Raw genomic sequence first — 12,554 nt, 5'->3', positions numbered from 1 at the left:
TAATTTGGAGGGCTCCTCACAGTTACCATCTTCGCAAAGTAAAATAACTGACTTTTTTGTTTCATCTTCTGTCTCTAACAGAGAGTCTGCCCCCCCTCCGTTTTGACTGTTAAAAGAACAACACAGAAGTCCCCAGCTAGCAGTCCTAAGTTGGAACATTGCTGGCTGGAAAAGGAAAAGATTAGATCCCGAATTTCTGTCCTATATAAACTCTTTTCAGATAATCCTTTTGCAAGAAACATGGGAAGAAGATAAAATAGATATAAATGGCTTTGAACTGATATCACTTCCAGCTATTCCCTCCCAGAAAGGTGGCCGGTCCAGAGGCGGTCTTGCAATCGCCATATCGCTTAAAATGAGAGCTAAACTCTTGCTAGTGCAGACTTTTCCTCCTTTTGCTTTTACTGGTCTGATTTCAAGTGAAAAATTCTCACTATTAATCACCAATGTTTATCTTCCTCCAGGTGGTCTTATATCAGACCTCCATTATAGATGGGATTCTCTGGAAGATCATTTATTGGCATGCTATGCTATGTACCCTAATATTCCATTGATAATGGGTGGTGACTTTAATGCACGTACAGCCGCCAACTGGGATGGGATAATTAAGGCCAAGTGGTGGGTATCTCCCCCCTACCCAAAATCTGATTTAATCTCTTTTACATCAAGAAGATCTAAGGACATCAGAGTGAATGAGGCGGGAGTCCTTCTTTATCAGTTGACCATTCGTATGAATTTGAACATTTTAAATGGCAACTGCCCTCCAGACGTGCCAGGTGAATTCACTCACTTGGGCACATCATCAAATAGTGTCCTAGATTATCTTCTAGTTTCAGAAGACCTATTTTCAAACTTCTGTTATTTCAGAGTAGATAATATACATTCCAGTGACCACCTACCTCTAGCTGCCAAGCTATCGCTTGACTGGCACCCGGTTAGCGGTACACACTCAACTCAAGTAGGTTTAAATGCCACAGCTCAAGTAAGAGGCATTAAATGGTCTATGAAACAGGCCCAAAAATATGCAGAATTCTTCCAGAGGAATATCTCCGAATCCCTTATTGTTTCATTGGCGGAGTTGTCTGAACCAAATAAGATACTGGAGTGGTTCTCCCACTTCTCTGCAGATTTAACTAGCTTCTTTACGATGCCGGCTCACCTGGTTAACCGAGACCAACCCAGGTTCGGTGCACCTTGGTTTGATGCCAAATGTAAGCAAGCTAGACTCTCTCTCTGTTGTATCTACAACAGATATAAATCTTCTGGAGCTGAAACTCTCCCCCCAGAGTACTTGCAGGCCAAAATTGCTTACAAACAGGCACAGAAGTCAGCCAAGCACGAGTGGCAGCTAAGACGCTGGCAAGCGCTGATTGCTGCCTCTAAGCCTCGCAGCTCTCGCAGTTTTTGGAATTTAATCAACAAAAGATCGAGGAAATACCCATTGACGGTTATCCCAGCCCCGACATGGGAACAATTTCTAAGAAAATATTTCTCCCAGACAGATATCTGCAACACTCAATCTGATACTCTTTCAAGTCACTTGCCCATATGGCCAGATACTGACCCGGAGGAAATAGTAGATTTAATTGCTAAACTGAAAACTGATAAAGCCCCAGGGCCCGATCTGATCCCGGCGGAAGCTATTAAACAACACCCAACATGGTGGGCTAAAATTCTGGCAAAAATCTTCGATGCAATCAATGCCACGGGCCAGATACCTAGATCATGGAAGGAGTCCATCATAATTCCTATATATAAAAAAGGACCACCAGAGGACCCAGGAAACTATCGTAACATCAGTTTATTATCAATCATTGGGAAAATCTATACTCGCTTCCTGCTAACCAGACTAATCCAATGGGCCGAAGATTCTAATCTGATAGGCCATGAACAGATCGGGTTTAGACCAAATCGTGCTTCTATTGACCATGCTATAATTCTATATCATTTGGCGCGGAAGTATTCTTCCCCTACTCATGGTCTTCTATGTGCCGCTTTTATAGACCTGAAGGCGGCTTTTGACAGTATCTCTAGAGAGCTGTTATGGGAAAAACTGGCAAAGTGGGGCATAGATAAAAGGCTGTTGTGGCTTATGATTAAATTACATGAAGGGACGGCCGCTAGGGTGAGGTTAACACCTGAGGGCGATCTCACAAACTCTGTACCAATAAATAAGGGGGTACGACAAGGGTGCATCCTTGCCCCCTATCTTTTTAACCTCTATATTAGTGACATGAGAACGCCCCTAGCTGAGGCCCAAACCTCCATTCATGCACCCAGGCTTGCAGACTATCGCTGCCCCTTATTATTGTACGCTGACGATGCGGTGATCCTCTCTTATTCTCGAATCGGTTTGAGGAGGGCCCTTAAGATTTTTGCGTTATACTGCCAAACAAATTTACTTACTATTAACCATTCCAAATCTAAAGTCCTAATTTTTTCCAGGAGTCGTAAACTGTATAGATGGGAACTCGAGGGGAAGCCAATTGAACAAGTTTACAAATTTCAATATCTAGGAATTTACTTCCAGTATAATACGGGATGGAAAGCGCATATCACATATTTACAAAATAAGGTTAAAGCCCTTATCTATGCTCTATTACGCTTCTTCTTTACTGAGGGGGCTATGCATGTTCCATCCGCCTTAAAAGTTTATAGTGCAAAAGTGGTTGCAACTATGGCCTATGCGGTCCCCTTATGGGGCGCCTTTGTAAACCTCTTGCCTCTGGTGACATTACAAAATCTTTTTCTAAGACGCCTTTTGAAACTACCCTCCTGTGTAAGCAACTCTGCCATTCGCCTAGAACTTAAGATCCCCTCCCTAGAGATTCTGATGTGGAGACATGCCTTTAATTATTGGCTGTCCCTTTGGCATAAATTGCCAAACTACCATCTTATTCAGTGCCTTTGGAGAGATGAATTCACCAACCCATGGGCAACAAAAATCCATTCCAAACTGTTGTCTTATGGAATCTCTCCTTCCGATATACTTAATTTAGATCTAATTACAGCTAAAAAGGTCATCAAACAAAGATTGGAGGAGGTAGATTTGCAACAAAATCTTACTACAGGTGGAGGTACATGTTCCCCGATAAATCAGGGCATTACACCTATGTCCCAGATACCTCGATATCTGTCTACTTTATCGGCTGCGTCGCATAGATTCGCATTTGTTAGAGCCAGATTTAATGTGTTCCCCTCAAATGTTCTGAGCAATAGATTTTCTAATGGCAAAACCTCAGTTTTATGCGCATGTGACAACAAATCAATAGAATCCCTCTATCATATCTTGTTTAATTGCCCCTTATACATTGTTCCCCGATCAAGGATCCTGAGTTCAATCATTCTGGAAATTGCTGCTAAACCACCTGAATTACATCTAGCTTATCTACTCCAGGACATTGACTCTTATAGAACATTACAGGTTGCTAGATTCCTGATTTCAGTTCTTTCATATAAAAGACTTCATGGAATGCTGCATGACTATTAAAAATCCAGTAAACTCTATGCACCATCTTGATTTTCAAGGCCATAACACGGTACATTTTGAGATTGTAAATAATGTGAAAGAGATTATGCGTTGAAATATTTTAGTTGATATTTTAGATTGTAAAATGCTATTTTATCTATTGATTTGTTTTACCTTGTGGGCTTATAGCCGAATAAAGCATTATCTCCCTCCTCTGATTGCCATCTTAGATTAGTCTTGTGAAATACTAACAGACAACAGAAATGGAGAAGAGACAGGGTGAGTGGGAACCCACATGCCAATGTTACCTCTTCCTTTGGATTTTGTGTGGGACGTCCTGGCTATGCCTCAGTGCATGTGTTCCACAACATTGAAGCTGTTACTGGTAGATGGCTCCAACTTCATTATAATTCAGAAGCTGGCCGTCCCTCCCCTGCCTTAGCCTTAACCATTCACAGTGCACTAAACAATTTCCTTCCCCCACTTTCAAACACCATCCTACTCTTATTTCTTTCTGGACACCATGACTTAATGGCTGCTGCTTTTCCTCTGCAACATGGACACAAAGGGCGGTTAGAGGAATAGCTATGTATCTTTCAGGATACAGGTAGCTAGCCGTGTTGGTCTGCCGTAGTCAAAACAAAATAAAAAATTAAAAAATCCTTCCAGTAGCACCTTAGAGACCAAATAAGTTTGTTATTGGTATGAGCTTTCGTGTGCATGCACATTTCTTCAGATACACTGTGCATGCACATGAAAGCTCATACCGATAACAAACTTAGTTGGTCTCTAAGGTGCTACTGGAAGGAATTTTTTTTAAATTTTTTATTATCTTTCAGGACTTTAGCATCTGGATAAGCGTTTTCTTTAGTTAAGTATAAATTCAGATTCAGGGTCAACCTGTATGAAATCTTCAAGCTCATCTGCCTAAGGATAAGGAGCTCTCTTCATTTTTTGTCATGGCAAACTTTTCAAGTCAAGCTAAACCTTCATTTTTTTCAGTTCCTTATTCCCTTTGTATTTGTTCCCTCACTTGCCCAGCAGTGGCTGGCACGGGCTTCTTAAGAGAAAACTGGCCAGTTCTACACAGTGTATAACTTTGCATTAAGAACTGGTTGGGAATAAATGATGTCTCTTTCTTACCTCAGATAATAATTACATGATTTTGGCTGACTCAATTCTCCCCACCCGCCCCTTTTTGGAGAGAGGGGTAAGAATCTGCTCCCACTGTATGACTATATTATCAGCTGCTCTTTCACCATATTACAGAAAGCTGAATACAGGACTGGATAAACATAATTTATCACTGACTCACCCTGTGATTAGGATAAATAGTGAAGCATTTTAAGCTGTCTTCAAAGTCTCCCCCTCCTCATGTTAGATGAAAGCTCTCTATTTATCTGTCTGTGCTCTAAACAAACACATCATGTACTTTCTTTTGCCACTGTCCCATTTCCTACAACTCAGAATTGGATGCTAAAAATCCACCTACTATCCAGCTAAATCCATCTAAGACATCTCTTTTCCTCTGCAGAATCTTGATCAATTTGCTGCTTAATCCCATATCTGTGGTTTCATCTCTTATCTTTGCTGGTAGAGTTCTATCCCCTGCAGTCTTTCCTTATACCAATTCCAAGCTTATCGTCTTTCTTTGGCCTTCTAACCTTGCAACAAAAAAACCAAAAACCCAGGGCTGCAGTCCTATGCACACTCAGTTGGGACAGTAGTATACACCATATATTTAAAGCCCATGGCTTCCTCCAAGAACTCCTGGGACATATAGTTTGTTAAGGGTACTGCAAGTTGTGAGGAGTAAACTACAGTTCTCAGGAATCTTTGGGGGAAGAAATAAGCTTTAAATGTATGTTGTGTAGGCAGACTCACCCAAACTCTCTCCTTCCTCGTTCCAGGATATATTTTTGTAACCTTCTAATTTTGCATTTGTGAAGCTTCTCATTTATAATGGCAGGTTTGATGAGGGTTTTCAATGCTCAAAAACATGAGAGAGAGAGAGAGAGAGAGAGAGAGGGAGAGAGAGAGAATGAGAATGCTTTGCCATGTGAAACTCACATTTAGCTTGGAAACAGCCATGATTCTTATACAATTCAACCTCATTTATCCAAATGACTTGGGTAACATCCAAACCATCAGATCTTGAAGTAAAGCAAATACTGCTTACATGAATGGTATTGACATGGAGCAATGTAAAGGGACACAGCAAAAGTGGCTGAAAGGGAATTTCGAGAATCATGGAGGTTCTGCTGTTACCTTTTGCTTAGAGAAAGGAAAGGATATGCCAAATTTGCCAGCATCAACCTGTCTTTAAAATCCTATATGCTTTCCCTTAAGACATCCTGAATCTGCACATTTATTTATATATATATATTCCACTTCCAATTTTGGAATTAAAAACAAGAGACCAAAGACAATAACATAACACCAGATGCTTAAAAAAACACAGCGAGAAAATATGAAGAGCCAAGGCCCAATTAAATGTGACATGTGAATGCCTTTGGCCCTAATGTGGCTGGTATAAAAACAAATGGCATGCAAAAAAGAAAAAGAAGATGAAAGTACATGAGGGAGGGCATAAACTGCAAAAGGACCATGATGTGCGGAAAGGGACTTTAGCTTTTGCTTTTGTCGCCATCCTCATTTGAATTGCCCTCCAACTGCAAATTGCAGGCATGGGGCACCTAAGTATGGCTGCAGCAGAGGAAAGGCTATGTTATGCCAGCCATTTTAAAAAGCTAAGGTAAATTGTGCTCTCTTCGGCAGAACATATACAAAAAAGCTAAGGTAAATAAACAGGTTTTTACCAATTGACATCGCTTGTAGGGTTAAAAGAAGTTTTGTAAGGAGTAATTTATAAATTATTGTGAAAAGAATTAAGAATAGATGTACTGGAAATTTGAGTTTATAGCAATAATTATAGTAACAAAATGCATAATTAGAAAGACTTTAGAAAACCATCAGTCGAGGTTGAAGGAAGTCTTAGGCTGTGATAGCCAAAAATTTCTAAATGATGTTTAAAAGGATGTTATGTTGGAAAATATGTGTAAAAACCAACAAAAAATAATTAAAAATAAAATAAAATAAGCAGGTTTTTACCTGGCAGCTAAAAGTTTGTTGCTGAGTAGGTTTCCCTGTGGAGAGCATGACAAAGAGATGTGAAAACAACAGGGTCGTTGTTTTGCTGCCTAAGGAAAAGGCCAAGATAGGGCTCTTACATTCCACATACAGAATCCAACTGAACTGGCAGCTGAATCTTACTTCAACTCTGGTGACAGGATATCAACTTCCACTGCATCTAGGAACATCCTAGTTTAGGGGCCCCAGAGCTTATGGCAGATGCTTCACTCTGCTTCATGGTCGGACCGGACCAAAATTTCCCTTTCCCAGCTACCTAGTAGTCTCTGACTGTAGTTGTAGTTGTTGGACAGGTTAATTGCTGTAATCCACCCTGGGATCTTATGGTCAAGAGGAGGTAATGATAATGAGGATGTTGTTAGAGGAGGAGGTCCGTCTTAGACACTTGGATCTCGTGCAATAGGTGGCTTTACTAGTTACTGAACATGGGCTGTGATGTTGTAAACAAACACAGCAGTGGGAATGCTTAATGTCAGAGACCTTGTGTGTTCCCTTCAGAAGAACATTGCAGTCTGAGGAAACATGAACCCTTGAAATACCTAATCAAGCTTTTGTATGATTCTTTGAATGAAATGAGCCAAACTGGCTACTCTCAAGTGTAATGAAAGAACAAGGTCTGTTTGTTCATCACACAAGCAGAGCTCCCTTGGCTGAGAAAACCTTTGCCTTTCCTTTTGTGCTTGGAGAGTACTAAGGGGGCCTCTGACTTATTTTTCTTTTTGGCCTAGGCTTTAATTTGAACAATGTTAAGAATCATGGGTATGTGCCTAGAGGTTGGTTCAGCCAACCTTGATGAAATTAAAGATAAACAGCAAGGACACAGATCTCAGATTCTGCTGGCTGTAGCAATTAGGCATGCCAGCCCTCTGACCTTTTACCTCTCCCTGGAGGCACCTTGTGCTCTGAATGCAGTATAAGGAATGGGAGTGGAAGAATAACCATGACCTTAGCATAATGGAGGGAAGGGGCACCTGCAATCATTAACCAGGAAGCCCACAACCCAATGCACAGGCAGTCAACAGAGAGGTCAGATCTTGGTTGATGTGTATCTTGGAGCACAACCACAGCAGAAAACAGCCACGCTGTACTTGGCATTAATCTTGCCAAGTACATTTGTTGTTGGAAATGCATCACACCAAGGCATTTATCAGCCTGACACTATGGCTGTTTAAATGTGTACAGGGCTACAGTCTTTCCATACTTTACTCACTTGGGTGAGACAGGATCACTGCTACATTCCCTTTTGAAAGTGGAACACAAAAGATGCTTGCATATTGAAAATACATTTGCATGGCAATATGTTATATGAGGGGGACGCCGGTGGCGCTGTGAGTTAAACCAACAGAGCCTAGGACTTGGTGATCAGAAGGTCGGCGGTTCATCCGAGACCAAGGTGAAGAGTCGGTGGAAGAAGATTGGAAAAAAATTAAAGTTTATTTACAGAAACATCACAAAATTAAGGAATGTTAGAAGGTTGTTGGAATGAAGTAATGTGGTTTTAGCAGAAATGATATAAAGGATTAGGTTAAAATTGATTTATTAATTGGTGAAAGACAAGAATTACAGTATATTAAGATAAATTATTAGGATAAAAACAAAGCTGGAAAGGATTTGCTGAAACATCTAACTGAACTAGAATACAAAAAAGGGAGGTGTGAGGAGGTCAAGGAAATAAGTAAAGGAAAAAAAGCTATGTAAAGGTTTGATCTTTTTTTTTAATTGTTTGTTTGTATTTCTTATGTCTTTTTTATTTTTTTGTTTTTATTTTTTTTGTTTCTCTTTGTAATCTTTAAAATTTGAATAAATACTATTTAAAAAAAACAAAAAACAGAAGGTCGGCAGTTCGAAACCCCGCGATGGGGTGAGCTCCCGTTGCTCAGTCCCTGCTCCTGCCAACCTAGCAGTTCGAAAGCACATCAAAGTGCTAGTAAATAAATAGGTACCGCTCCGGCAGGAAGGTAAACGGCGTTTCTGTGCGCTGCTCTGGTTCACCAGAAGCAGCTTAGTCATGCTGGCCACATAACCTGGAAACTGTACGCCAGCTCCCTTGGCCAATAAAGCGAGATGAGCGCAGCAACCACAGAGTCGGCCACGACTGGACCTAATGGTCAGGGGTCCCTTTACCTTTACCCTTTACCTATGTTACATGAGTGGAAGAGTGCAGTGACACAATAACAGAGCAGAGGGGTGGGTGTGTTATTTATTACGGTATAGTTTAACCTCACCCTTCCTCAGGGTGGTGTGTCTCCAACTTTTACTCTCACAAGACTGCTGCAAGGTGGGGCAGGCCGAGAGAGTCACAGTTCGTTTCATGGCTGAGGTGGGATTTGAACCCAGATTTTCTCAGTCATGTAACTGAACACTACATCAAACAGTCCTCTCCAATGGGTGGAGCCGGAGGTGTGGCAAAAATGGAATCGTGTTCAGATGAAATCCTATGCCTGTTCAAAGGTAACCCCTGCCCCGTTCTAATGCTGTGTCAGCAAAGTAGGGATTGTAAATTCAAAAACTCCTGGTGGAGTCAGTAAAAAGCCCAAAACAACAGCACACTTTTCCTACCCCATATCATCAGAAGTTAGGATTCCTTCATGATCAAGGTTTCTCACCCAAGAGTTAATCATGGCACAGCAACAGGAGTATATAAAACCTTAGCCATGGAACACATGGAACCTCTTGCATGGATCACTCTACATCACCATGTCCTTGTGTTGACAGAGTTATGAGGACACAGCTGGGAACTTGGTGAAGGACACATAGCGCAGCCAAAAAAAAAAAAAAAAGGCTATGTATGCACACTATATCTTTAGAGCACATCCAAAGCATCTTCTTTCCCTCAAAGAATTCTGGGCCCTGAGATTTACCTCTCACAGTTACACTTCCCAGCAACTTTTAACAAACTATAGTACCCAGAATTCTCTGAGGGAAAGTGTTTTGAGTGTGCTTTAAAGGTGTACACAGCAAACTCTTTTTAAAAAGGAGGAATATTATTACGTATTAGTATTTATTAAATTTATAGTATTTATTAATTTATTAAATACAGGGACGCAGGTGGCGCTGTGGGTTAAAGCCTCAGCGCCTAGGGCTTGCCGATCGAAAGGTCGGCGGTTCGAATCCCTGCGGCGGGGTGCGCTCCCGCTGCTCGGTCCCAGCGCCTGCCAACCTAGCAGTTCGAAAGCACCTCCGGGTGCAAGTAGATAAATAGGGACCGCTTACCAGCGGGAAGGTAAACGGCGTTTCCGTGTGCGGCTCTGGCTCGCCAGAGCAGCGATGTCACGCTGGCCACGTGACCCGGAAGTGTCTCCGGACAGCGCTGGCCCCTGGCCTCTTGAGTGAGATGGGCGCACAACCCCAGAGTCTGTCAAGACTGGCCCGTATGGGCAGGGGTACCTTTACCTTTTTATTTATTAAATTTATATACCACACTTCATCTGAGGATCACAGTTTACAGTATAAACCTCAGTACAGTATAAGCTTCAGGATTTTGGAAACAAGCACCTTCCAAACACCTCTGCACCTTTTATCAAACCACAGATATGTGAAATAACGACTGTTTCTTAGCCTGGTTCCACACTGGGCATTTACTGTGGAATAGCCAGGCTTCATTCACTTACTTTTAGGGGAAATAAGAACAACATTGGGGACAAAACATCCAACTCTCATGTTTTCCCAGTTTAGCTTCTGGATTCCCCCCCCCCCCCAAGTTCAGAAAATCTGACAAAACAAAACTCAGTGGAATAGCAGTGCAATTTTTTCAGGTAGAGATGTCCTCTCGTACTGCTATTGCAGCTTGTTAAATTGCTCTAGCCATTTCCTGGGTTGTTCAGCTGCCCATTTCTCATGGGGTGGGGAGCATTTAATCCTTTCTCACATATAATGGCTAAAATGAAAATAACTCACCCTACTCCACCGTCACCTCTGATATTTCAAGCAAGGGAAAGGGAGCCTGCCACTTGACCACAGCATATTAGAAGCTTGGAAGCAAAGTTGCTATTCCATTTCCAGCTTAAAGCAGATTAGCAATGATAAAGTGCTGCTAAATTGCCTTCATCTCGAAGTGCCCTTAACAATGCAATCCTAGCCATGTCTACTCAGAAGTAAGTCCAACTGAATTCAATGGAGCTTACTCCCACATAAGTGGGGTTAGGACTGCAGCCCTTACAGAACCCACAGAAGCAGCTGAGGCAGACATGAGCAAAACTGCAATGGGAAACTGAGGTTGTATGAATCCAAGCAAGGGGATAACCTCTGATTTTGCCTAGGGCAGTAACAGTCTCCGCCTGATTCCCACGGCTGTGTAACTTTTGTCAGTAGAAAGGTTTATTGAAAACATTAAGAGTTCCGGTATTCCTTCCTCTGAAAGAAACATATATTGGGAATCTTCTCCTTCATGGGAATGTGGGAGCAATAGACCTATGAAGGAAGATGTGTAGACCTTTGGCAATGTTCAGCACACACAGTCCAATCACTGCCCTGATACCACAGTTAGTGAGACTGAAATGCAGACGGACAGAGACAAGGGACTTCAAGAGAATCCCTTCCGAAGGCCTCTTATTTAACTAGAACATTGCTCAGCATCAGAATTTTCTCAGTCGGTTAAATGGCCTTGCCCTGGGCTGACCTTGGAACAAAGACAACATGTGAAATGCAGGAGGCTTGAATGGAGGATCATTTTTGGTGGTGGAACCATGGCAAAGTACTGTCAGGTTTCTAAACGACTTTTAATTTGTCACACACATCAGGTACCTCAGAGGCAAATACCTGCCACTCCAGGCTGCTGCCTGTTTGTTAAAAGCTACTGGCGGGGATAATGAATTCCCAAAGAATAAATGACTAGCAATTAGAAGAGTAGGTCAGAAAGGGAATGATGACTCATATAAAGAACAAAACTCATCTCCGTATTTGATGACGTACAGCTCATGTAGACAGCTACATGCATCTCCATGGCACTTTGTAAAATGACTAGCTTTCACAGTATCGCTAGGGAATAGGAAACAAAGCAGATGCTTCAAATATATATATCTGGACCCAACATTTAAGAGTGAAAGCACACACATATATACCCAGGGTTGAGAAAAGGATGCCAGCTACTTCTGAAAATCAGGGCTCATGCAAAGTGGAAAACTAAAGCTGCTCAGCCTTCCATGAGTCACTGACAAAGCAGCAAGCATGGAGTTTGTTGCCACAAAATGTGACATTAGCCATGAAACTATAAAAAGAATTAAGTACCGTAGTTTTAATGTTTTTACTCCACAGATTAATCAGTCTGATTCACACAACAATGCCATTCACAAGTATAAACAGTGGAAGGGATGTTCAAGTGTGCTTTGTAAAAAAATGTCATATATGTGGGGTGGCTCACTATCTGTGGCCCAAGGGTTGCATAGAGAGTTTGCCACCCCTCCGAAGGCTGCATGCCAGAGATGGACATGGTGAATGCAGGCACACATACAGACAGCACATGCCCCATACAAGCAGCCAGGTGGGTGAGCAAACACACCCTGTGGTGTGTAGGGGAGATATAGGAAGGCAGCCAGCCAAAGGTATGCTCTAGGACAGGCATGGCCAAACTTGGCCCTCCAGATGTTTTGGGACTACAGTTCCCATCATCCCTGACCACTGGTCCTGTTAGCTGGGGAGGATGGGAGTTGTAGTCCCAAAACATCAGGAGGGCTAAGTTTGGCCATGCCTGCTCTAGGATCTTCTTGCAGTGGTGCTGCACCAAAGAGAAGAAAGGCTTCTGTGCAAGGTAAGTCAACACAGAGGTGTCCAACTTTTGTTGGTTCTGTACCCTGCAAGCACCTCAGTGGGTACACTACAACACTATGGTGGGAGATATCTCAGCAGAACAGTTTTTAAACTGTCAAATTTATAGGAGTCTTGGAGGGACACCAAAAATACCCTCTGAGGCAGATCCACTCTGTAAGCTAGACAGCCC

This window comes from Podarcis cretensis, assembly GCF_951804945.1.
Source record: "Podarcis cretensis genome assembly, chromosome: 2".
NCBI classification, from domain to species: Eukaryota; Metazoa; Chordata; class Lepidosauria; order Squamata; family Lacertidae; genus Podarcis; species Podarcis cretensis.
Note: the sequence above shows the minus strand (reverse complement) of the source record.